The sequence below is a fragment of the Equus asinus genome, chromosome 26 (genome assembly GCF_041296235.1).
Source record: "Equus asinus isolate D_3611 breed Donkey chromosome 26, EquAss-T2T_v2, whole genome shotgun sequence".
Classification (NCBI taxonomy): domain Eukaryota; kingdom Metazoa; phylum Chordata; class Mammalia; order Perissodactyla; family Equidae; genus Equus; species Equus asinus.
This window is the reverse complement of record NC_091815.1, coordinates 26,461,343-26,471,327: the sequence shown is the minus strand read 5'-3', so window position 1 is coordinate 26,471,327 and position 9,985 is coordinate 26,461,343.

Below are 9,985 nucleotides of genomic sequence, written 5' to 3'. Positions count from 1 at the left end.
TTAAAGTGGTGGCTTTGGTCATTTTGGCGAGTTACTTAGTTTTCCTGAGTTTCTCCCACATACATATGTTATTAAACTTTCATTTTCTGCTGTTGTTCTGTCTTGTGTCAATTTAATTCTTAAACCAGCCACAAGGACCTAGAGGATAAAAGAATAGCTCTTCCTCCTCTACAAGAGGAACTGGAACATCTCAGCCTGGTGGAGTAAGACACTGGAAACCCAGCCTTCACTCTCAAAACTGTGTCCAACATCCCTGGTCCCCACCCCAAGCCTGTCCTTTGTTGGCTACCCTTCCCCCAACAGGTATTCAGGAAACAGCTTCTGTTGACACTCCAGTGCTGAATGCCATTCCTTTTTCAAATTGGTCCACACCCTCAGCTCAGGCCTTCTGTCTATGTGGGATCCTGACTCATCCTCCAGTTCATTCTCTGGATTTCTAACCCCATGGGGATTGGAATTTCCCTCTCCACCATTTTCCCTGTGCCCTGTCAACCTGTTCATCAGGTGTCTCTGCAGACTCCTGCACCCCTGGAGATTTGCATCTGTGTGTCCCCTAGTCTAATTCTCTCAACACACACACACTCATATGCATTTGCATAAACTCGTATATACACAATCACTCACATGCATGTGCACACATACAAATGTACATATGGACACATATACACACATACATAAACTCATATATACACATATACACACAATCACATATAAATGCACACACACACATACATACACTCAAATACACAGTTAGACATAATCACTCATATACATACACACACATATAACACACATACAGACCAAAGTGATCTCCATCACAAGGCCCTGATTCCTTGACTCTATGTGGTGCCAACACGAGGCCCATCCCTGGAAGCCACTTCTATTTGAAGTGGGAGTCCTGGGGTTCTTCCCTTCCCTTAGTGACTCTGTTTAACCCTGACTGGGCTTTGGAGCCATTATAGTCTCTCATCTCACCTCTGTCCATAACCCCATCCTTGCTTATCACTCCTCACTGCCACCTCTAATTTCCAAGGTACCTTTTTTCTTTAAAAGTATTTACACAATGTACTGAATGCTTTTGGTTCACTGCTCAGTTCCTGTTCCCCAAGTTGTTCATTCACCGCCCCCCCCCAAAGATGCCTCTCCTGTGGAGATTTGACCTCAGTGGGGCCACAGTCTCTTCCCTAGGCAGTTGACCCCCACCAAATTCTGAGAGCAACTAGCAGCTAGGGACACCCTGGTACAGGGCTCTAGAGCCCAATGTGAGGTGACTCGGCTTCATCATGTGCTCCAGAGCCCCTGTGGTCAGGTGCAGCAGGTCCCCACTCAGACCTGACCTTTGTCAGCTACCTTGCTCTGCCCTGCCTTGATCCATCCCAGCATCCCCTCAATGGACTTCTTGAATCCCCTCTCATGCTCTGCTTCTAGGAAACATGACCCATGAGACCATCCACACCAGAAGTGGTCCTAGGAAGCTGACTCCAGAGGTAGATTCCGGGTTGGATCACTGACCAAAGATGGCAGTGAGCACCTCACACAGCTGGGAGATGGGGTGCCTATAGTCCCAGGCATGTGTCAGCTGTGAGGCCTCAAGACAATTACCCTGTGGTGAGCTGGGATGGGCACAGAGGTGCACAGCTGGTACACTGTCTCTGGGTTTGAGAAATGTGGGAAATGGTAAAGATAGAGCGTGGGAGTGAGGTCAACATCATGGCAGAGTGAACAGGCCCAGGACTCTCTCCCCTCCTACATACAACAAAAAGGGGCAACCATACTCCAATAGAAGATATCCTAAGAACACAAAAACCTCAGAGAAACAAACAGCCACACGATAGAGGGCAGAGAGGCTGAAGCCCCGCCTCAGAGGAGCTGGAATGGAGTGAGAGAGAACTTTCCTCCCTCCCGTAAAAGACTGTGATCACTGCTGTGGGAGGATCCGAGAGGGAAGGAGAAGGGGAGGAGTTGGGCATCTGTGGGGTCACCCAGGATTCCCTAGGGCCCTTGCAGCCTAGAGGGAAGCCCTCTAACAGGGCAAAAGCTTTTGCTTGGCATGACTTCATCAAGCCACAACCCCAGGAGACCAGATGGTGAGAGCTGGTTGAGAAATCATAGACAGCACGCTGGAGAAAGTGCCCCTCCCGTGATGGGTTCCACCCCATCTCAGCTGAAGGCGGAGGGCTCAGAATATGTGGCTCTTGACTCCCACCTGGTGGCGATAGGCTGTAACTGCAACCAAATAATGTCGGAAAGAAAGACCCGACCTTGCAATATCAGACATTTCATCAAATCTCCAGACCAGAGAGAAAATGACAAGCACCCAGAACTCAGTCCTGAGCACACATAAATATGTACACTAAATGACAATAAATTCAAAACAGCTATCATCAAAAAACTCAACGAGGTAAAAGACAATATAGAGAAACAATTCAACGAGTTCAGGAGCTACTTCACAAAAGATATTGAAACTATACAGAAGAATCAATCAGAAATATTAGAGATGGAAGAGATAAAACAAAATATGGATTCCCTGAATGCTCGTGTGGACATCATAGAGGAGCGAATCAGCCATAACTGAAGATAGACATGTTGAAATGATCCAGACAGAGGAGAAGAGAGAACTAAGACTAAAAAGAAATGAAGAAAGTCTCCAAGAAATATCCTACTCAATGAGGAAGTGCAACATAAGAATTACAGGTATTCAATAAGGTGAAGAGAAGGAGAATGGAGCAGAAAGCGTGTTCAAAGAAATAATAGCAGAGAATTTCCCAAATTTAGTGAAAAAGAGGGAAATATGTGTGGAGGAAGCTTCCAGATCTCCTACATTTGTCAATGTAAAGAGACCTACTGCAAGGCATATAATAGTAAAACTGGCAAAAATGAATGACAAAGAAAGAATACTCAGGGCAGCAAAGCAGAAGAAAATAACCTACAAAGGAACCCCTATCAGGCTTCAACAGATTTCTCTGAAGAAACCTTACAAGCTAGGAGAGAATGGAATGACATATGCAAAATTTTTAAAGACAAGAATGGTCAGCGAAGAATACTCTATCCAGCAAAAATATCCTTCAGATATAAGGGAGAAATTAAGTCTTTCCCAGACAAACAAAAGCTAAGGGACTTCATAGCCATGAGACCCGCCCCATAAGAAATCCTCAAGAAGGCCCTCATACCTGAAAAAAGAAAAAAGGGAGAAAGGGATCACAAAACACAGAGTAAGGAGATAAATAGTTAGAATCAGAATAGGATAGCAAATATTAAACTATAGCATTAGGCTAGAGGGAAGGAAAACACCAAAAACAAAGACAATCTTGTCACTTTAACCACAAACTCACAACACAAATTGGAATAAGATATGAGAAAAACAACTTAAGAGGGGAGGAGGAAAGTCTAAATCAGTTTAGACTAAGGAAATAAGAGGCCATCAGAAAATGGACTATCTTATACACGAGATTCTGACTACAAACTTCAGGGTAGCCACTAAACTAAAAAGCAGAACAGAGACACACAAAATAAATAAAGAAAAAACAAATAAACACATCATAAAAAAACTGCATAATTCAATGGGTAGATGAAAACACACAGGACGAGAAACAAAGGAAATGCAGGAAAACTGGAAAACAAGTGATATAATGACAGCATTAAGTCCTCATACATCAATAATCACCCTAAACATAAATGGATTGAATTCTCCAATAAAAAGACACAGAGTAGCGAGGTGGATTGAAAAACAAGACCCAACTATTTGCTGCCTCCAGGAAACACATCTCAGCTCCAATGACAAACAAAGGCTCAGAGTGAAGGGGTGTAAAATGATACTCCAAGCTAATGGCAAACAGAAGAAAGCAGGTGTCGCAACACTTATATCAGACAAAGTAGATTTCAAGATAAGACAGCTAAAGAGAGACAAAGAGGGGCAGTATATAAGGATCAAAGGGACACTCCATCAAGAAGAAGTAACACTTATAAATATCTATGCACCCAACACAGGAGCACCAAAGTTCATAAAGCAACCATTAACAAACATAAAAGAAGGTATTAAAAATAACACAATAATAGTAGAGGACCTCAACACCCCAAGGAAACAGTGGAATTAAATGAAAAGCTAAACCAGCTGAACTTAATACACATATATAGAACAGTCCATCCAAAAACAGCAGAACATACATTCTTCTCAAGTGCACACGGAACATTCCCAAAGATAGACCATATGTTGGGGAAAAAAGCAAGCCTCTATAAATTTTTAAAAATTGAAATAACAACAAGCATCTTTTCTGATCATAATGCTATAAAGCTAGAAATTAAATACAAGAAAAAAGCTGAGAAAGGGACAAAGATGTGGAGATTAAACAACATGCCATTGAACAAGCAATGGATCATTGAAGAAATTAAAGGAGGGGCTGGCCCCATGGTTAAGTTTGATGGTTAAGTGGTGGTTAAGTTCACACACTCCGCTGCAGGCGGCCCAGTGTTTCGTTGGTTTGAATCCTGGGCGTGGACATGGCACTGCTCATCAAGCCACGCTGAGGCGGCATCCCACATGCCACAACTGGAAGGACCCACAACTAAGAATATACAACTATGTACTGGGGGGCTTTGGGGAGAAAAAGGGAAAAAATAAAAAGGGAAAAACTAAAGGAGAAATCAAAAATATCTGGAGATAAATGAAAATGAAAACATACCATACCAACCCATATGGGCTGCAGCAAAAGCCATATTAAGAGGGAAATTCATCACAGTAAAGCACACCTTAATAAACAAGAAAAATCCCAAATAAGCAATTTCATATTACACTTAACTGAATTAGAAAAAGAAGAACAAACAAAGCCCAAAGTCAGCAGACAGAGAGAAATAATACAAATCAAAGAAGAAATAAATGCTATTGAAACAAAAAAGGTGGTAGAAAGGATCAGTGAAATGAAGAGCTGGTTCTTTGAGAAGATAAATAAAATTGACAAACCCCTAGTCAGACTTACAAAGAAAAAAAGAGAGAAAGCTCAAATAAACAAAACCAGAAATGAAAAAGGAGAAATAACAACAGACTCTGCAGAAACACAACAGATTATAAGAGAACAGTATGAAAAACTATATACCAACAAAATGGGTAATCTAGAGGAAATGGATAAACTCTTAGACTCTTACAACCTCCCAAAGCTGAGTCAAGAAGAAACAGACAATCCGAATAGACCAATCACAAAGAAAGAGATTGAAACAGCAATCAAAAGCATCCCAAAGAATAAAATCCCAGGACCAGATGGCTTTCCTGGGGAATTCTACCAAACTTTCAGAGAGGATTTAACATCTATCTTTTTCAAGCTATTCCAAAAAATTAGGGAAGATGGAACACTTCCTAAAACATTCTACAAGGCCAACATCACGCTGATACCAAAGCCTGACAAGGACAACACAAAAAAAGAGAACTATAGGCAATATCACTGATGAACATAGATGCAAAAATTCTCAACAAAACTTTGGCAACCCAAATACAGCAATATAGCAAAAGAATCATACATCATGATCAAGTGGGATTCATACCAGGGGCACAGAGATGGTTCAACAACCACAAATCAATCAACATGATACACCACATCAACAAACTGAGGAATAAAAACCACATGATCATCTCAATAGATGCAGAGAAAGCATTTGACAAGATCCAACAGCCATTTATGATAAAATTACTCTTAACAAAATGGGCATAGAGGGAAATTACCTCAAAATAATAAAGGCCATGAGGTGACATCAGCAACATGGCAGCGTTTGCTCACCCGAGACTCTCTCCCCTCCAAATTATAACCAAAAAGAGCAACTGCTGTCCAACCAAAAAGAAAAAATCCTAACAACAGAAATCGTCAGAGACCCACAGCAGCCAAACCATGGAAGGTGGAGAGACTGGAGCCGCCCTCGGAGAAGCTGGAATGGGGTAAGAGAGAACTTTGCTCTCTCCCCTAGAGACTGGGATTGCTGCCACAGGTGCGGGAAGAAGCAGGGGAGGGGCCGCATGTCCAGGGATCATCCAGGACTCCCACCGCTGGTGCAGTGGAAACCCTCTAACAGGGGAAAGCATTCACGTGGGGGAACCCCAGCAAGCCAGGGCCCTGGGAGACCAGAAAGCAAGAGCTGATCCAATCCAGGTCAGCATGAGTGAAAGTGCCCCTCCTCCCTCAACCCACGCTGCCTGCCACCATCGCAGCTGAAGGCAGAGGTTCAGAATGCAAGGTTCTCGTCCCCCATCTAGTGGCAACAGGCTGTAACTGCAACTTAATAATAGCATCATGCGCAAAAACCGCTCCTCTACCATCCAGCAATTTATAAAAGCTCCAGTGCAAAAGGAAAAAATACAAATACAGAAGTAGGTCCTGAGGGCTTGGAAATGGGTAAACTAAGTGAAGATGAGTTCAAAATAGCTATCATCAAAATAGTCAATGAGGTAAAGGGAAACATAGAGAAACAAGTCAATGAGTTCTGGAGTTACTTCACAAAAGAGATTGAAATTGTAAAGAAGAATCAATTACAAATACTAGAGATGAAAAATACAATGGGTCAGATAAAACAGAATACGGATTCCCTGAATGCCCGTATAGACATCATAGAGAAGCAAATCAGCATAATCAAAGGTAGACAGGCTGAACGGCTCCAGATAGAGGAAGAAAGAGAACTAAGAATTTAAAAAAAAACAAAGAAAATCTCAGAGAAATAGCTGACTCAATGAGAAAATGCAACTTAAGAATCATTGGAATTCCTGAGGGCATGGAAAAGGAAAATGGAGCAGAAATTGTACTCAATGAAATAATAGAAGAGAAATTCGCAAATCTAGGGATTGAGAGAGAAATGTGTGTGCAGGAAGCTTTCAGATCTCTAGATTTGTCAATGTAAAGAGACTTACTGCGAGGCATATAGTAGTAAAACTGGCAAAAATGAATGACAAAGAAAGAATACTCAGGGCAGCAAGGCAGAGGAAAATAACCTACAAAGGAACCCCCATCAGACTTTGAGCAGATTTCTCTACAGAAACCTTACAAGCTAAGAGAGATTGGAGTGACATATTCAAAACATTAAAGGATAAAAATCTCCAGCCAAGAATACTCTATCCAGCAAAAATATCCTTCAGATATGAGGGAGAAATTAAATCTTTTCCAGACAAACAAAGCTAAGGGACTTTGTAGTCACAAGACCTCCACTACAAGAAATCCTCAAGAAGGCTCTCATACCTGAAAAAAGAAAAAAAGGGAGTAAGGGGTCACAAAACACAGAGTAGGGAGACAAATAGATAGAATCTGAATAGGATAGCAAATATTCAACTATAGCATTAGGATAAAGGGAAGGAAATCACCAAAGCAAAGACAATCTTACCACTCTGACCACAAACTCACAACACAAGTTGGAATAAGAGATGAAAATAGTAATTTAGGAAGGGAGGAGGAAAGGAACTGAAACAGTCTAGGCTAAGGAAGTAAGAGACCACCAGAAAATAGACTATGTTATACACGAGATTCTGAATACAAACTTCAGGGTAGCCACTAAACTAAAAAACAGAACAGAGACACAAAACATAAAAAAGGAAAAACCTAAGAAACCCAGCATAAGAAATTGCAGAAGTCAATGGGTAGGCTAAAACACACAGGACAAGAAACAAAGCAAACACAGGAAAACTAGAAAATGAGCAACAGAATGACAGCCCTCATGCATCAATAATCACCCTCAATGTAAATGGATTGAACTCTCCAATAAAAAGACACAGAGTGGCAAAATGGATTAAAGAACAAGATCCAATTTGTTGCCTCCAGGAAACACACCTCAGCTCCAAGGACAAACACAAGTTCAGAGTGAAGGGGTGGAAGACAATACTCCAAGCTAATAGCAAACAAAGGTGTGACAATACTTATATCAGACAAAACAGACTTCAAGATGAGGCAGGTAAAGAGAGACAATACATAATGATCAAATGGACACTTCATCAAGAAGAAATAATGCTTATAAATATCTATGCACCCAACACAGGAGCACCAAAGTTCATAAAGCAACTACTAACAAACCTAAAAGAAGATATCAAAAATAACACAATAATAGTAGGGGACCTCAACACCCCATTCACATCAATGGACAGATCATCCAGACAGAAAATCAACAAAGAAACAGTGGAGCTAAACGAAAAGCTAAAACAGCTGGACTTAATAGACATTTATAGAACACTCCATCCAAAAACAGCAGAATACACATTCTTCTCAAGTGTGCATGGACCATCCTCAAGGATAGACCATATGTTGGGAAACAAGGCAAGCCTCTACAAATTTTTTTAAAAATTGAAATAATAAAAAGCATCTTCTCTGATCATAATTCTATAAGCTAGAAATTAATTACATGAAAAAAGCTGAGAAAGGCACAAGGATGTGGAAACTAAACAATATGCTATTGAACAAGCAATGGCTCATTGAAGAAATTAAAGAAGAAATCAAAAAATGCCTGGAGACAAATGAAAATGATAACATGCCATACCAACTCATATGGGATGAGGCAAAAGCTGTATTAAGAGGAAAATTCATCACAATTCAGGCACATCTTAACAAACAAGAAAAATCCCAAATCAGCAATCTCAAACTACACCTAACTGAATTAGAGAAAGAACAAACAAAGCCCAAAGTCAGCAGAAGGAGAGAAATAATAAAAATCAGAGCAGAAATAAATGTTATTGAAACAAAAAAGGCAGTAGAAAGGATGAATGAAACAAAGAGCTTGTTCTTTGAGAAGATAAATAAAACTGACAAACCCCTAGCCAGACTTACAAAGAAAAAAAGAGAGAAAGCTCAAATAGACGAAATCAGAAATGAAAGAGGAGTAATAACAACTCCGCAGAAATACAACGGATTATAAGAGAACACTACGAAAAACTATATGTCAGCAAAATGGATAACCTAGAAGAAATGGATAAATTCTTGTACTCCTACAATCTCCCAAAACTCACTCAAGAAGAAGCAGACAATTTGAACAGACCAATCACAAGGAAAGAGATTGAAACAGCAATCAAAAGCATCCCAAAGAATAAAACCCCAGGACCAGATGGCTTTCCTGGGGAATTCTACCAAACTTTCAGAGAGGATTTAATACCTATCCTTTTCAAGCTATTCCAAAAAATTAGGGAGGATGGAACACTTCCTAACACATTCTACAAGGCCAACATCATGCTGATACCAAAACCTGACAAGGACAGCACGAAAAAGGAGAACTACAGGCCGATATTGCTGATGAACACAGATGCAAAAATTCTCAACAAAATTTTGGCAACCAGAATACAGCAATTCATCAAAAGGACCATACTTCATGATCAAGTGGGATTCATACCAGGGACACAGAGATGGTTCAACATCCGCAAATCAATCAATGTGATACACCACATCAACAAACTGAGGAATAAAAACCACATGATCATCTCAATAGATGCAGAGAAAGCATTTGACAAGATACAACAGCATTTATGATAAAAACTCTGAACAAAATGGGCACAAAAGGAAATTACCTCAACATAATAAAGGCCGCATATGACAAACACACAGCCAACATCATACTCAATGGGCAAAAACTGAAAGCTATCTCCCTGAGAACAGGAACAAGATGAGGATGCTCACTATCACCACTCTTTTTTTTGTTTTTTTGTTTTTTTTTTTTTTTGAGGAAGTTTACTCCTGAGCTAACTACTGCCAGTCCTCCTCTTTTTGCTGAGGAAGCCTGGCCCTGAGCTAACATCCGTGCCCATCTTCCTCTACTTTATGTGTGGGACTCCTACCACAGCATGGCAGGCCAAGCGATGCCATGTCCGCAGCCGGGATCCGAACCAGCGAACCCCAGGCCACCAAGAAGTGGAACTTGCGAACTTAACCGCTGCACCACGGGGCTGGCTCATCACTATCACCACTCTTATTCAACATAGTACTGGAGGTTTTGGCCAGAGCAATTAGGCAAGAGAAAGGAATAAAAGGAATCCAAATAGGGA